The 16,714-nt window shown below is 44.8% G+C and overlaps 1 long non-coding RNA gene across 2 annotated transcripts in view; it reads right to left on the bottom strand.

The window, feature by feature from the left end:
- The window catches only part of LOC141567516 (uncharacterized), a 181,128-nt gene that overhangs the window by 33,562 nt on the left and 130,852 nt on the right, over nt 1-16,714 (bottom strand). The gene's annotated exons all lie outside the window — the stretch shown is intronic.

Genomic DNA, 16,714 nt, shown 5'->3' on the forward strand with positions numbered 1-16,714 from the left:
TGCCAGCTGCCTACGGAGTCGCTCGCTGTCTTGTATGAACTGATGCATTTTCACAGGATTCGGAAAAAACACGGCTTCCTCTGCTCCTTCTCGGAAGTGGCCCAAAGCCCTTGGGTGGGGAGCTCTGTCCAGCTCTGGGCAAGTTATCTCTGATCTGTTCTAAGGTAGTTCAGTGGAGACTGACACGAAGCGGATTGTCAGCCCAGTCCAAAGGGACTGTGGCTAGTAATTGCAGGAAGGACACATTGGGTAAAGGGCACAGGACAGGATGCCGAGGCCCAGGCCTCAGTTTCCCCACCTCTGAAATGAGGGGAATCAAGACAGTGTCTCCATGTCCACAAAGGTGACTCCAGCCCTCACCTCTAATTCTCTGAAGCCTGGGTGCTCCTCAAACAAATAATCCAGCCTTGAGGGCAGGGACCCTATTTCACAGTCCCCTTCTCTTTCCTACCACCTTGAATAATGCCCTCACCATAGAAAGAACTCGATAAATCAATATTTTGAATGAATTTATGCATGCATGATTGGGCAACTTTTGTGGCTCTTTGTTTAAAAGTGTGTGGGGGGGGGTGGGGGGACTTCTTCACCTTCCAATCCTATTGAGTTGCTTTGAAAGGCCAAATACAGTAGCACCTCGGTTTTCGAACGTCTCCGTTGACGAACATTTCGGTTTACGAATGCCGTAAACCCGGGAGTAAATGCTTCGGTTTGCGGACACGCCTCGGAAGTCAAACATGTCCCACGGCTTCCGCTGAGGGCAAGATCCTGAGGCCTCGCTGTCGGCTGTTTTCAAATGTTTCAGAACTCGAACGGTCTTCTGGAACGGATTACGTTGGAAAACCGAGGTACCACTGTTAGAACATGTAACAGTAATTTGAGCTAACGTTTATTGTGTTCAAGCACATTTTGTACTCTTCCTAAACATGTCTGAAAACATCCTTCTGTGGAAGCACCTATTGTTATGGTCCTCGCTCCACAGGTGAGCATGTGAAGACTCAGAAAGATCAAGCGATGAGCTATGAGGCCCTTGTGTTTAAGCATTTCCTTACACGTATGGAGTGTCTGCTGTGACCCTGCACCTGGTTTGCTGGGTGCCCTTGGGCAAGTCGGTGACCCTGTCTGGTCATGAGGTACCCCGCTCGAGCTAGGGGACATCCTTGGCTCCCTCCAGGAGCGATGTTTCAGGCTTCCATTAATCCCTCAGTTCTCAGATCAAACAGCCCTCCCTGAGGAAACCCCTCTGTTTCCCCACCATGGCCTCCCACTAAAGCGAACCCCATTAGAGACTGCACTTGTCACTTGAGTTACATATTTATTTTGTGATTATTGCATTCATGGTTCCTTTTTGTACGAGACCATAAGCGTCCCTTGGAGTAAGGATCATGTGGTCTTGTTTATCCCTGTACCCCACCTTCAGAAGTATATCTCCAGGACTGCGCTTGACATAAAGAAAGGGCTCAAAAAATAGGTCAAACTTTTGTAGGGGCCCCCATGGCTGTAAAATGTGCAGATCAAGTAGGGTCAGCCTCCATTCCACAAAGAGATCTGTAACCCTGGCCCCTGAGAACAGCAAGCAAAGATCCCTCCGGAGCCTTAGAAGAGAACTTAGACAGTTAGAAATAAGGCAAAACCGAAACACCTCGGCCCGCTCTTGTTAGGTAAGGGACTTGCAATACCCCTTCATGGGGAATGAGTCATCCTCTAGAGATTCCCCAGTCTGGCCACAGGGACGGCTCCTAACTCTTGCCCTCTTTCCCACACACTCTGGGATGCAGGTGGGACTCGGAAGGACACGGGGATCAGAATGCTGGAGGCTTTCGTAATTGAGCAACCCAAGCCCGTCTGGGAGGAGGGGGTGACATGTGGGATGCACGCAAGCCCCCAGGAACAGATCATAGCAACCAAGCCCGTCTGGGAGGACGGGGGCGCCTTTCTGGTTGTACACAAGAGCCAATAATGAAAGCACAATGAAGAGGCCTCACTCCCCAGCTGGTTGTGCACGCCCCATTCAGTTGGCGGGGATGGCCGCCTCCCTTTCAAGTGGGCTCTGGTCCCCCTCCACCGCCTCCGCCTCGCTCCGTCTTTTAGTCACATACCAGACACGTCTCACAGAGCAGACCCGAAACCCCAGGTGGCAGAATCCCAGTTTCATATAAATTAGGCTGGGTAACGCTGTTCAGACACATTTTTTTTGTCTAAATCATGCAAAAATAGGATTTTCTCAGGGGCATAAATCTGGCCCAAATCTAAACCTGAATGGGCAATTGACTGATATAGTTTATAGTGCAAACATAGAATTATCTGGGAGACTTCTGCTTCCACAGAGCAGAGCCCATTTTTTATCCAATCTGAAAGAAATGATTTATTTGCCATCTTATAAAAAAAAAAAAAAAACACAAACAAAAAAAAAACCCACAGAAGTCAGCTCATGGCAAAGGGACCAGATGCAAGCCCTGATCCCCCAGCAAAATGCATCCTGCCCCAGTCAGACAGGCATTGCCCTGCGCCCCCCAAAGTGATCCAAATGCCAGTCTCCGGCCATGAACCAAAGGCAGAGAAGTTTGGGCACTTAGCTTCCTTCAAGGTGGATGTATGTTCATTTTTCCAAAGTAGGAAGTAAGGGCAAAGAACAGGGGAAAGAAAATTAAGGGCATTTAAAAACAAAAAAGAAAAGAAGAACTTCACAACAAAGAATCGAATGCCCTCTGATTAACCCCTCTAAATATGGCACATTGTGCATTATAATAAAAGCATTGCTTTGCTGAAATCGATTAAAGACAGTTTCTTCAGCACTTCTCTTAATTCATCCCAATCCTCTAATTTTCAAAGCATCGAGTCAATATGATGACCTTGAAGTATGGATGGGGGTCAGGATCGAGGCGAGAACGGCCGTAGCTCCCAAGGATTTTACGCTGAGATTTGGGAATGGGACAGTCACCATCACCCAGTACCTGTCCCCGCCATGCCATGGGATGGTCTTGGGGAAGTTAAGATGACAGGAAAAAATAATAATATCCCCTCTCACAAGTTGTTTAAATTCTCATGGCAGTTTGCCATCAAACATCAAATTTATTCAATTCACAGTGACTTCAAAGAGAGCGGAACAACAAGCTGAGGGCTGCATGTCTCAAAAAAGATGTCAGCAGGAAGGAGGGGAAAAAGTGTTTCCTGAGGTACATATAAAAGAAAATGACACTAGGTACCTAAACCCTAATGTTTGCCAGAAGGTTTGATTTACGGGGAAGCTATTTTTTTTTTTTTTTAATGCAGCATGTTCCTAATTCTTATTCAATGACAGTTGAAAATTGGGCATTTAGGTGTAAAAAGAAATTACAAAGAGAAAAGAATTAGAGAGTCAATTCAAACCAAACAGGAGCCAGAGTGAGAGGTGTCAGAGGCTTGAAAGCAGCCAGAGATCCTCCTTTATGTCCTTAGAGAAGGTGAAGTTGAAAGATAGTCATCTTTAATCGAGGAACATGCCGGAGAAAACTGACATGGCTTACCGTGTTTCCCCGAAAATAAGACCCAGCCGGACAATCAGCTCTAATATGCTTTTTGGAGCAAAAATTAATATAAGACCCGGTCTTATTTTACTATAAGTAAAATAAAATAAGTAAAATAAGACCGGGTCTTAATATAATATAATATAATATAATATAATATAATATAATATAATATAAGTTAATATAATATAATATAATACTAGGTCTTATATTAATTTTTGCTCCAAAGGACGCATTAGAGCTGATGATCTGGCTATGTCTTATTTTTGGGGAAACAGTCATACAGGAGGAGGTGACAAGAGGAAATCCCCGTCTGAATCACTGCCCAGCTCCCTGTGGCCCCTTCTAATCAGTGCCGCTCCCTGTGCCATGTTTTGAACGTGCTCATCCGATCCCCACACCACCACCCCACCCCCGCTGCCTGCGCACGGCCCCACTGCTATCCTGGCCCGCGGTCTACAGCGTAGAGTCCATACTCCAGCCACAGGAAGCTGCTCCCTGACCTTCTCTTAACAAATGCCTACTCATTCTTCTACAAGCCACTGGCTCGTGGCCCTCTTCCCCACCCTCTGAAATGAATCAGGACCCTGCTTACACCTGCGATTGCCAGTGCCAATCCCAAGACCTCATCCAGTCATTTTCATTGAGTCTATATGTTTGAAATGTGTCTATTTCACATGAAAATCTAGATGAGCCGCTCTTTTTAAAGATCAGAAGCTCTACTAATGCTGGACTCACATCCCCTAGAAGTTTGGCCAGCGGGACGGAGGAAGGTGACAGTCTCACCAGCCATTTCAGGGGATAGTCTCCAAAAGTGGCAGCTTTTTGACATTTTTCTAAAAAAGAAAATATAGTAGCATGGCTATGATTTAAATGATGCCGGAAACAAGACTCAAAGACTGAAAGAATCTTTGAGTGTTGGCCCAAATGGTGATGTCTCTTTGTTGTGATCGAGGTGGAAGCAAAGGGACAGCAAGTGGCTGGCTGAGCACAGGCTCCGCCTACGGAGAGAGGCATGGGCTCTTCGTTTGCATAGCCCCCAATTTGTTAAGTTATGCTCCCCACCAAACCGTGCATCCAGAAGGGCCAGCTCAGACCTATCCCAGACACTGCTGACTCCCTATTACAGCTGCCTAAGAAGAGGCGTGTCTAAAGGACTGCTTTCCAAATCACTCCTCAACCGTGTGGTGCTTTGCAGGACAAAGGACCAACCTGGCCACGTACCGGCCTAATGGTCTTGCAAGTCACTGAATCCCTCCCCATTTGATAAATATGTCCAATGACGATCCTGGTGACAATAATGTCAATGACCTTCCTCCCACAGTCTATGCTGAGCATTAAATGAGACTGTCGAAGTGAAAGTACTACGTCAACTTTAAGTGGCAACACCAGTTTTAGACATTCTGATGATTATGGTAACTAGTGAGCATTGCTACATCCCAGGTTCCATGTGAGCCACTTTCTAGGCAATACCTCACTCACCCTATGACACAGGCACTGAAAAGTACCCATTTTATAGATCAGGAAACCGAAACTTCGGTTATGTGATTTGCCCACGCTCATCAGCTGTTATAAGGCAGACCCAGATCTGAACCCAGCTCTGTGTAATTTTCTCAGCAATATCACAGTGCTTTAAAAACAATCACCGAATGACTATTGTAGTAACAGGTGAAACCATTATTTGTACAGACCTGTTTCTTGTGTCATGAACGAAGCCTGGCGTTAAGCACATGAGTATATTAGCTCTTTGAACAGCAGTCACGAGGTAGGAAGCTCTTGGTTCTTTGTTGTTCTTGGCTGGATGGGTATGACAAAATATCGCGAGCTTTACTGCTCAAGAGAAGTGATGACAAGTTGAAAGTAACGAAAGGTGTTAACTTGCTGAAAGTTTACAGCTGGCTTATTGGATGTGATCGCCACTGGATTCCCAATGTTTAGCCCCACACCCAACACCCAACACACACACACACACACACACACACACACACACACACACACAGTAGAGGCTCAGTTAACAACTGTAGACATCAGTATCTAAGGGGTCAGTAAATAAATGGAAGTTGCTGACTCTTAAGAGGTGCCGGAAACAGGACGTAACTGAAAGCACACTTCTGCTCTGGAACATCCCACACTATTCAAGCTGAGCTCTAGCCCGTAATGGAGACTCTTCCGGGCCTTCCAGGTTATTCACTACAATAGGATCCAATGGGTTGATTCCCCAGATCAAGTTCCTGTTAACCCAGGGTCTTTCTGCAACCAACAATGGGCTTGCTATGGACAAGACACATGCATTTGATTCAACTCGCCAAATGTCTTATTACCATCATCTCCATTTTTCCGACAAAGTAAAAGCTGAGAAAGGTTAAGTAACTTGCCCAAGATCCCACAGCTATATAGCAAGGAAGGAGGAAGGATAGGAATCCAGGTTTGCCTGATCTCAGAACCTATGATGTGGACAAAAACGCCACATATCTGTGGGTTGACACTGCTCTCAAATTGGGCTCTAGAAACATGAGAAACTGAAATTGTGCCACATGAATCGGTACCTGCGCATTTGAGACTGGGAAGAGGTCAGCTAATTTCCAGGCTTACCTTTCAGACTTTTACGAAGAGCACAGGGCATTTTTTAAACCCTGTTTTGTATTTATGAATATCCTTAGGATTACATAGGTCGACACCTTGTAGTAACAGTTGTATTGTTACTAGCTTCTGTTCTGTTTGAATTGCTTCAGGGTCTGACATGACTTCTTAATATCAATCAAAATTTTAAAAAGTGTTCATTTGTGACAGTCTATTCCACAGGCTTTTGTGAATAATTTTCTACAGGGTTGGTGTGTGTGTGTGGGGGGGGGGGTAATTTTTCTAATTAATGTAGTAACTTTCTAATTATTCAAAACCACTTAATTCAGAATCCGCGATATTTTTTTTACAGAATCTAAGCTAAACTTATTTTCTTAAAAAATTTTAAAAAGCTAGTGAGCATATTACTGAATAAGTTCATAAGAGGGTTATACAGGACCCTGAACAGAGCAAATTATTTTCAAGCAATTTAGAGACACCCTGTCATTAGGTTGGTGTGCTAATTACAAATCATTCTAATTGATTCAATAGTCTCCCCAAAGACTTCCATAATGTACTAGGCAAACACTTTATTAGCCAAACTGAGTTACTGTAGGTTCTTAAAAGAAAAAGCTTTCTTGAAAACAGTATCAAGTCAGAAATTTTCCTTAGGAGAGAAGGTCCCTTCCTTTGATTTTATCCTCAATTGGTGTTTGTTCCACTGTTTTGACTTCCTGCTTTTATTTAATGAATGCTAATGTGAGACAGAAAACAAGAAAATGGACTTGGTTTCTTTCCCTCCATCCATCTTGTCTCCCTTTGTCAAAAACATCTGTTGTTCATTCTTGACCAGGATCAATTCCCCTTTTTTTCTTTAACAGTCCTGTTGTGTGTGTGTGTGTGTGTGTGTGTGTGTGTGTGTGTGTGTGTGTGTGTTTTCTTTTGGAACTCACCATATCTCCACTGTCTGTCCATGTAGATTAGCTAGATTGACCCCACCTTCCTGGATCCAGGATGCACATATGACCCAATGCTGTCCAATGAGCATGTACTATACCTTGTTCATTATGATGGATCCAGAATGGACACGTGTCTCAAGGGAAGCCAATGAGAGCAAGTGCTGGTTATGCTAAGTTGCTAAGCGGGGAGGATGCAGGCCAGGAGCCTGAGGGCACCACATCAGGATGTGCCTGAGGAGGGAAACCAATGCAGTGGAGACAGACTCCCGATAATGTCACTGGAAGCTGGATTTGGTTATGCCTGAAGTCATCTCTTCCCCTGGATTCTCCACTCACAGGGACGTATACATTCATTTTTCATTTTTTCTTAACTTAACCTTGTTTAGGTTGTGTTTTTATTCACTTGAAAGAATTTAAGTGAATTTTTTTAATTTAAGAAATCTCTTAAAATAAATTTTTTTCCATGTGTATAATTTTATCTCCTTATTACAAGGCTAACATTTTCTGAGATGGTTCAAACTGAAAAGACCAACAGTTCATTTCTAACAAACTGAAGACTGTCCATCTGACTTTTGATTTAAAACTTAGTTAAGAAAATATTTCATGTATCTGTACTTTCAATCATCTTAATTTTGATTCTGAGCCTCCATCTCTTCCTCCCGTCATCTCTGGGAACTGCTTTTTAGTCCAGAAGCAATGCCTTGATCCTTACAACACAGGTTCCTCAAAGAGCTTGAGATTTTGGAAATAAAAGCTAGAGAGCTCTGCTGTAAACCACCTCAAAGCCAATTGAGGGAGAGAATTATTCAACAACAAACACAAAGTAACAGCAGAAACATAATTCAATGCAAAAAAAAAATCCCACTGTCACGGCCTCAGAAAAGAAATTTTAGCCCAGCAATGAACAGTCTGAAAGCAGCAAGTTGCCTGCAGATTCTGCAGAAAAAAGGTAATGGTGATACTTAGGAAAAAGACAAAGCATTTGAATCTTATTCTAGTATTGGGTGTAAGACCTTAATGGTCATTTTCCATTTCTGGGTCTCAGCTTTGCCATCTGTAATGTGGGGATAAGCAGACCTACCTCCCTCAAAACATAGCAAAGATACAAGAGCTCCCTCCCTAACTACCTCCATGTCCACAACAGTTATGTGAGAGTTTGATCCAATATCCAAATCAAATCTGTCTCCTAGACTGGTTCCTAAGGAGCCATATTTTGTAAAGCTTTCCAGGTGAGTCTGAAAAACAAGCAAATTTGAGAGAGGAAGCATTAATGCTTTTATTAAAGCAGTGGTTCTCAAAGTGGTCTAGATTCACCAGTAAAGCTGTCTATAAAAATAAATGTCCCTGGGCCAGACCCTGGAGGTCCAGGGTGAGGTCCAGGAACCTGCCCATTCAAGGAGTAACATTGGTGACTCAGGGCCTGGGGAGGGAACCAAGGTATAGGTGACCCCCCAGAACACCCTCTGTTCCTGTTTGCTGGCTTGGCCTTCATTCTTCTAAGAAGCTGAGACCTCACAGAGCAAACACACTCTGAGCTGCCTCAGGAAGTCAATCACAGAGGCCTGGGCTGGTCACGTTGACCATCCGAGGGGCCAAATTGCCCTCCTTGGTCTTCTTCAAGAACACGGAAGTAGATTCTCTGGTTTCCACAAAGTGAAGTAGCAAAGGGTTGGTTTGGGGGCTGTTTTTAAAGGGAAGGGGCATTTGTTTATTAGCCTAGGCCTCACAAAGTAGGGTGAAGGGGTGGGAGTGATTGAAAGCTAGTGCTGGGCAATATACCAACAGTGTTCCCACTGAGAAATACTGGCCAGGGCAGGGTCAGTGTTCTCCATCTAGCAATGAAAAGCTCACAGGACAGTTATACTAGATTGAAGAGAAACTCCGTTATCTGAGGCTTCTGTGAAGTAGTCAATGAGATGCAGGGTAGGTCCAACAAAAGTATATCAAAAAGTTGAAAGTGCTAATGGATGGCCTACCGGAACATTCGAGAAAGGGCAGGCTGTGTATGCTTCCTGTGTGTCCCAGAGTTCTGTCTGGGCATGAATGGCAGGGACAAGGGGAACAAGGGTGGGAATCACGAAACTACTCCACCAGGTTTTGCTTTAGTCCAGAGGTTGCAAACTATAGGCTGCAACTAACCCACCATTTTTCAACTAGATACATTTAATTTTTTAATGAAACAACACAGCGAATTCTAAAAAAATAAAATAAAATTCTTACATTAGCTGCCAACACTTAGACTCCTTGAGATTTCACATTAAAATCCATATTTTGAGCTGCTTTTGACATTCACAGCCTTGGTGGCAGTGGGCTGTGCTTCTGTGTGCCGTGTTGGTGGTGCTGGATCACTATTGCGACTCGAGAGGACCCCTTCATTCTCTGGGTCAAGCACTTGTGTAACCAGCTTGGCTTTTCAGGCATTCGCACTTCTGAGCTTCATGCAGTCATTTCCTTCTTCTTCAGAATCCCTTTGATGTAATTCTTTTGTGGGATCACCTCGACAGCCCAATGAGCTGGGCAGGACCAGGCAAAGGGGTCCCATTTCACAGACGGAGAGACCAAAACTCAGGGCAGGTCAAGGAACTGCCTGAGATCAAAGAGCACAGTGACCTCAATAAATCCGAGGGCTATCCACTTTCCCCGACACCCCCACCTCTTTCTGGGTGAGGTTATTTCCCCAGCTCAGTTCAGGTGTTCCTGGCTTTGTGCCTCCATAAAAGAATTGGCTTTAGCTCTGTTTGGCTTCCCGGTCCTCTTCCTGACAGCACTATTTAATGGACAAACAGTTTGTTTTATTTATCTGACAGGGTTTCTTCACATTGTTTCGGGTTATCAGCCCTCCCCTGCAGATCATATTACAGCTTGTGCTGGGTTCGACCCTCAGTAGGGTTCACTCTAAATCAGATCCTTATCGTTACTGCAGTGATAAATAGAGAGGCGCTGGGAGCCCACAGCCAGGTTATTTATTTAGTACCTCTGTGGATCATGTTTTATACAGCCGGGCCTCCGTGTCAGGCCTTTACCGATCCAGCTTAGGTTGCATTCAGGAACTAAAACCCAAAGCCCCTTAAATAACGTTAACTTAATAGCTGACATTTTTATGAAATAAGTCTGTGTGGAAGGGGCTGCAAGGGGACCATGCAGACGGAGGACTGGAGCTGGGTTTCAGCGTGTGCGTGTGTGTGTGTGTGCGTGTGTGTGTGTGTGCGTGTGTGTGCATGGCGTGCGTGTGTGTGCGTGTTTGTGCGTGCGTGTGTGTGTGTGTGTGTGTGCGCGCGCGCCTGGTGAAGGGGGCCAAGAGAGGGGCTTTGATTTTCAGGTTTATTCCAAAGCAACCAACAGTACTTCGCTTCTAGGTGAAGTCTCTCTTGGAGGTCTATGGTTTGAAAAGGAGAAGTTGAAAAACGAGGAGTTGGAGTTGATGTCTAATGCTTCTCGGGGAGGTGGGCAAATCAGGGGTGAGGCCTTCCACGGAGGGGGTGTCTGTGCTGTGGGGAAGGGGGGAGGCACTCTCTCTGTGGAACATGGTGGACAGAAACATCTGGAGGTGGGGGGAGGGCACAGGAACCATCTGGCAGGAGCCTCATTTTCATCCTGATCCTCAAATACAAACTTTTGACATTACCCACAAATGAAGTCACACATACAATCATTGTACAGTGTGTGTGTGTGTGTGTGTGTGTGTGTGTTAAATGTGCTATGTTGTCAAGTCAGCATTCAACATAGCCAGATTTTTTTTAATTTTTTTTTTTTTTTTTTTTGCAGTCGTCTTATGGCATCTCTTCTTTTTTCAATACACTTGCAGCCTAAAGAACGGAAATAGCATAAGCAACTTTCAACCTTCAAGGTCCAGTAGGGACCTGGGACACAATATCGCTGCCTTGTCCTTCCAGAATTCCCTGGGTCACCACGGGAGCCTCCTCCAGCTAGACTTTGAGGGGAAAGGTGTGGTCCCGTTTAAACAGCCCCAAACCTGACCTGCACCTTCCATTGAGGCAGGAAGAATAGCCTTCTTATGTGTTCTACCATTGGAATGCAAACGCTCCCCGAGGGCCTAGATACCTGGGCCTGCCCCATTTCTCCTTACTGAAAGCTGCTCAGCTCTTGCACAGAATGACAGAAACACAGCGTTTCTGTTAAAGAAAAAGAAGAGGAAGAAAAGACTGTGTACCATCTTCCTTAGTCTTCCCCGAATGCTGGCTCCGGGGCCTCCCATTCAGGATGCATGCCCTCCATCTTTCTGCGTGTCACTAACCACTGGAATGACGGTCCCATTGCCGGAGTCAGGCCTTCAGCCACAGAGCCGGGGCACACTTGCAGTGCTCCCCAGGCTTGGGACCAGGGCATCCTCATTGCTCTTCCAGAGAAATGCTTCCTGTCCAACTAAGAAGTGCAAAGTGATCTTTGGGCAGGGTCAGCATAAGCCCCCTTCCTGAGCCACAAGGGGGCTCAAAACATCGACACGTTGGCAGACTGGAGTGAGGTCTGGCTTTCCAAGCGGAAGATAGGTGCAGAGTACTCGGCTGGTATATAGCCAGCTCAGAGGGTAGAGGTTTCAGAGGCGCTGGGTGGTGTCGTTCAGTGTTAGGGCTCGAGAACAGGGCAAGCAAAAAGGTCAGGCTCTGATGTGTGTGCAGGGTGAGTGCGTGGCCCCTGGCCCCTAGAAGACGCTTCAGGCCTGTTGGTTGCCAACCAACAGGACACAAAAGCAAAGGTACCTTGGTTGGGGGAGGAATACAGGGGCCTGTGGTCGCCATGGTTACTACTTATAGATCATTAGGACGACAAAAAGACCATGGTGGCATTAGGAGTTCTAAATTTCAAACAATGATGATGGTTACAGATACTGAAAAGAATTGAGTGTCAGAAAGTATGTTCTTCCACTCTGTGTTAATTTTATTTAATAACTCGGATATAAGTACCTACTTTGAGCCAGAAACTATTCTAAGCATTTTCTAAGTATTAACTTACTGATGGCTCATTATGACCCTATGAACTAAGCACTTACAGATCATCACCGTTCTATGGCTATGGAAGCTGTGGCCTTGGGAAGTCAAGTAACTTACCGGAAGTCACTTAGCTTCTACATACGACTCCAACCCAGGCACCCTGGCCCAAGCCCATGACCCCTCTCACACACTCCAGCAGCAGATCACAGATGCATCATGCTGCGGTTTCTGCCTTCAGAGGAGCCATTCAAAGGCACCAAGGCAGATCTTTACTGTCATTCAGCGCTTGTCCCTGTCACCAATGTCTAAAATCTGGATTCGTCATACCTGACCAGCCCTTCTTTGATCTGGGATGTGTGTGGAGCACTATGGCCTGCCTTTCTAGTTCTTGCCTGTCTGTTGGATTCGATGACAGGTCTCTCGTTGTGTCCTGCTCTCTGGTATTTTGGGTCCTCTGTTCCTGTCTGCTTACCTGGTGCTCACACTCAGCTCTAATATGCCCTCATCTCTTACACCTTTCTGCTCCTGATCCATAATGGTCTCCAGCCTCTATCGCCAGCCTGCAGGTAGCCTTGCAACCACTGTGTAGTAGGTAGCAGATCCTCACTGAATGTTTGTTGAATGAATGCATGAGTGAACAAATGACAAATAAACAAACCAGGCCTCTGCCAAGTGCCGAGACCATACACTTGGTCTCTGGCGGCACTCTTCCACTTGAGACAATTATTCGAACACATGAATTCCTGAAAGAGGCCAGAGCTAGGAGGTCACCACCTAGAGTAGAAAATAGAAGAAGTTAAAAGTCCTTCTGTCTTTGAGTCCCCAGATGTGGTTTCAATACAGAGGGTACAAACTCATTCCAGCTGGAAGGATTTCATCCTTGACATCTTTCTGAAAAGCACTGGACAAACCCTTGTGGGGGAAAAGTGCTGGCAAAATAACGTAAAGGAAATGAACAAAATACAGAAATCTTACTATAATATCACATAAAAAGGATATCTGTTTATGGCCAAAGACTAGAAAGGGATATGAAAAATAAAGTGGCTTATTGTTTAGGGTATTGGAATTTGGACTTTTATAACAGACCTACTAAAGGTCGTTGGTGTTGTTATTGTTTGTGTGTGGGCATGTGTGTGTGCACCCTGGACAGCAGGATATGAAAGCAAACATTGTACCCCCCTCCAAGGGAATTTTGCACTGTGCTATCAAATAATCGTATCCTGTTCTTCCACAGCAGGTTGATCTCTGATTGTCTGGGTGATTGCCCAAGTCCTAACCTCACCACAACAATGGTGGTCAACCCCAAGTCAATGCGGTTTCTATAACGGGCTCAGCACTGCTCTTTGGGCCCAAGATAAGTGTCCTTTGATGGCACATGGAAGGTATTTGACATTTAAAGGGCAGATGAGTCAACCCTGCATCTGGCTGTACCAAACATATTAGAATGATTGCAAGAGAAGAAAGATAAACTTATTTAAAAGAAACACCAAAACCTAAGCTTATGCCAGTCAATTTAACGACATGAATCCTATTCCTATTCAAGTAATATTCAATCAGCACTTCCTATATGCAGTTTGATATTACTTATTTTTGCGAAAAATGATGCCCAACATTGCTCAACAATAATGTTCCACAATATTTGAGAGATGAATGATCGTAATGAATATGGATTTGAGAATATCTTTTTAACTTGATATTCAATTATGTTTGCACATAATAATTAATTTGTGTGTTGTTATCTAAACAATAAAAATGTGGACTTTATAAAAGGCTTAATGTCTTAACTTGTCCGGAAGGAGATCTTAAGATAATGATGTGAGTGTACTTGATTCAAGAGGTTATCTCAAGAAGTGCCTGCAGAGAAGGGGGAAATAAAAGAGGGAAAGAAGCCAATCCAGGGGCATGGATGCATAGGATTCCACCACTGGCCATGGGAGTCACTGTCTCAGAGTTGACCTGCCCAAGGGGCAAAGAAGCTGGGGTACCCACTCACTCCCTCTCATCACTGGCTCAGGGCTGCTTCTGGAGGCAGTAACAGACTCTGCCCTGCACTCTGACCCAGCTGCTGCCACTGCTAGAGGAAGCCTTCCGTAAGGAATGTTAGATGCTACCAGCAAGAATTCTTGAACAGGCTTGGTGAGTGTCAGGCTCAATGGGAAGGGCACCAAATGTATCTGCCACAGGCAAGGAATTCAGGACGACATGTTTGGTAGACATATTTGGTACCCACACCAGAAACGCCTCTGTACTGTTGCTTATCTAAAATCTCTGTGTGGAACACCAGCCACTCCCTCTGGCAAGTCTTTACACCATAGCTAGTGTTGCCTACCACATAGTAGATAATCAATCAATACTTTTTAAGTAAACAAGTAATGTGTCAGTCAAGGCCCAGCTCAAATCTCCCTTCCTTTAAGAAACACCCTCTAACCTCCCCTAGTGTCCCAGGACATTCTGTACTTCAATTAAAGCTCTTATGCTCTTCACCTCTTCTTGGAAAGAGAGAATCTGTGTGTTGTAGCCTTGCAGTCAGCTTATCAGTAAAGGCATGGACAGTACTTGAGAGCAAGGTCAGCAGTTTTCCACCATTATCTGTGACTAGGTGAGTGAGTCTCACCTTCGGGGGCAGAGGAAGCCTCTTACATCCATATACCTGAGCTGTGCGTCCCATCTCAACTTTACCCACAACAAATGTTGATTTGTGGGAATCTCTGCTGATGCCAGTTGGTTCTGAACTCAGGCACAGAAGAGGGTCGTTATTTATCATGCCCCCTCGGATTCCTATCCATAGGACACAGAGACCTCAAGTTTGCAAATCCAGACGGGGAGAAACGCTCCCACAGTTCAAGGCACTCAGGGCTCTCATGGATAATAACCCCTGCTGGAGGTGATTTGTAATAAAAACGACAAACAGATGGGGAAACAAACCACAAGGGAGAGTCAGCACACCCACCAATGGGGCAATTCAGTCCCCGATGTCAGAGACAATGGAAAGAGCTCAGTATGGGGTGTGTGCGCCTTCGATCTGAAAACTCAGGTTTTCCTACAATCCCAGTCCACCCCCGACACCAAAGACAGAGGGACAGTATAAAAAAACACAAATCAGGTCCTCCTTCGTCACCCTTGCTTAATTCCCTGCAATGGCTTCCAGTTGCTCTTAGGATAAACACGCATACCTGAGGTTACCGCAGGTGTGACCCCCGCCCACCTCGCCAGGCTTACTCAGAACACTGACCTTCCCATCTCTCCAGTGCAGCCACACCTTTCCAATCCCAGAACACATCATGTCCCTTTCCACCACAAGGCCCTTGGCACACTGTTCCTTCAGCCTGGAATGCTGCAGTTAGCTTCCGTGTTTCCCCGAAAATAAGACCTACCCCGAAAATAAGACCCAGTTAAGATCATCAGCCAGATGCATTTAGTACGTTATGACAATGTCCCAGAAGAAGATGACTTGACTGTATTTGAATAAATGCAGATTGTTTTACATGAAAAAATAAGACATCCCCTGAAAATACGCCCTAAATCGTCTTTTGGAGCAAAAATTAATACAAGACCCGGTCTTATTTTCAGGGAAACACGATATCTCATTATTTCTTTAGTTATCTAGTTCCCTCACCATTATTCTCTAGGACTCACCTCAATCATTAATTCCTCCTGGAAGACTTCTCTGACAGTCCTGCCCAGGTCAAATCTTGGTACAGATTGTAGCCCCGCACTCCTCTTTTTCTAGCGGAGGTTTTCAATAAATGTCTGTGGAATGAATGGCTGTAGAAGCCCATTTCTTAGCTGCTGAGAGTGTGTCTCTCCTCCCTGGACAACTGCCTCTGGCAGAGAGGAGCCACCTCAATTGGGAGATTAACCCCCACCCCACCCCCACACACACAGGGAAGACTTCAGGAAACGACTGAATGATTTCAGGGTGAAAAGGTCAGGTGCCCCACTATGAGATGCCACTTCACCTCCTCTAGGATAACTATAATAGAAAAGGTAGATAAATTGGCAAGGGTGGGAAGAAATTGGAACCCTCATAAACTGGTGGGAGTATAAAATGGTACAGCCGCCGTGGAAAACAACTTGGCACTTTCTCAAAACGTTAGCCATAGCAATACCATATGATCCAGCAATTCCACCTTTGTGTACATAACCCAAGAGAAAAGAAAACGATTCAAACAAAAACTTGTATGTATACATCCATAGAAGCACTATTCACAAGACCTCAAAGGTGGCAAAAACGCAAATGTCCATCAGCTGATAAATGGATAAACAAAATGTGGTCTATCCACACAATGGAATGTCATTCAGCCTTAAAAAGAAATAAAGTACCGACACATTATACAACATGAATGAACCTCAAAAACATAATGTTAAGTGAAAGCAGCCAGACACAAAAGGTCATATATTGTCTGATTCCATTTACATGAAATGTCCAGAATAGGCAAATCCATAGAGACAGAAAGCAGATGAATGGTTGCCTGGGGCTGGGGGAGAGGAATGACAGTGCACTGATGGGTTTGGATTTCTTTTTGAGGTAAAGTAAAAGCTCAGGAATTAGATAGTGGTAAAGGTGATACAACACAGAAAATATTACTGAATATTTATAATAGTACTTAATATTACTGAATTGTGCTTTTTAAAATAGTTAAAACGGTCAATTTTATTTCTGTGTATTTTACAAAAAGGGCTGGTGCCCTGCCTCAAAGCTAGGACACCTCTGTGGCATGACGTACGCCCAAAGTGTCCCATG

Source organism: Rhinolophus sinicus, chromosome 8, assembly GCF_057876585.1.
Source record: "Rhinolophus sinicus isolate RSI-liver-muscle chromosome 8, RSI-T2T, whole genome shotgun sequence".
Taxonomy (NCBI): Eukaryota; Metazoa; Chordata; class Mammalia; order Chiroptera; family Rhinolophidae; genus Rhinolophus; species Rhinolophus sinicus.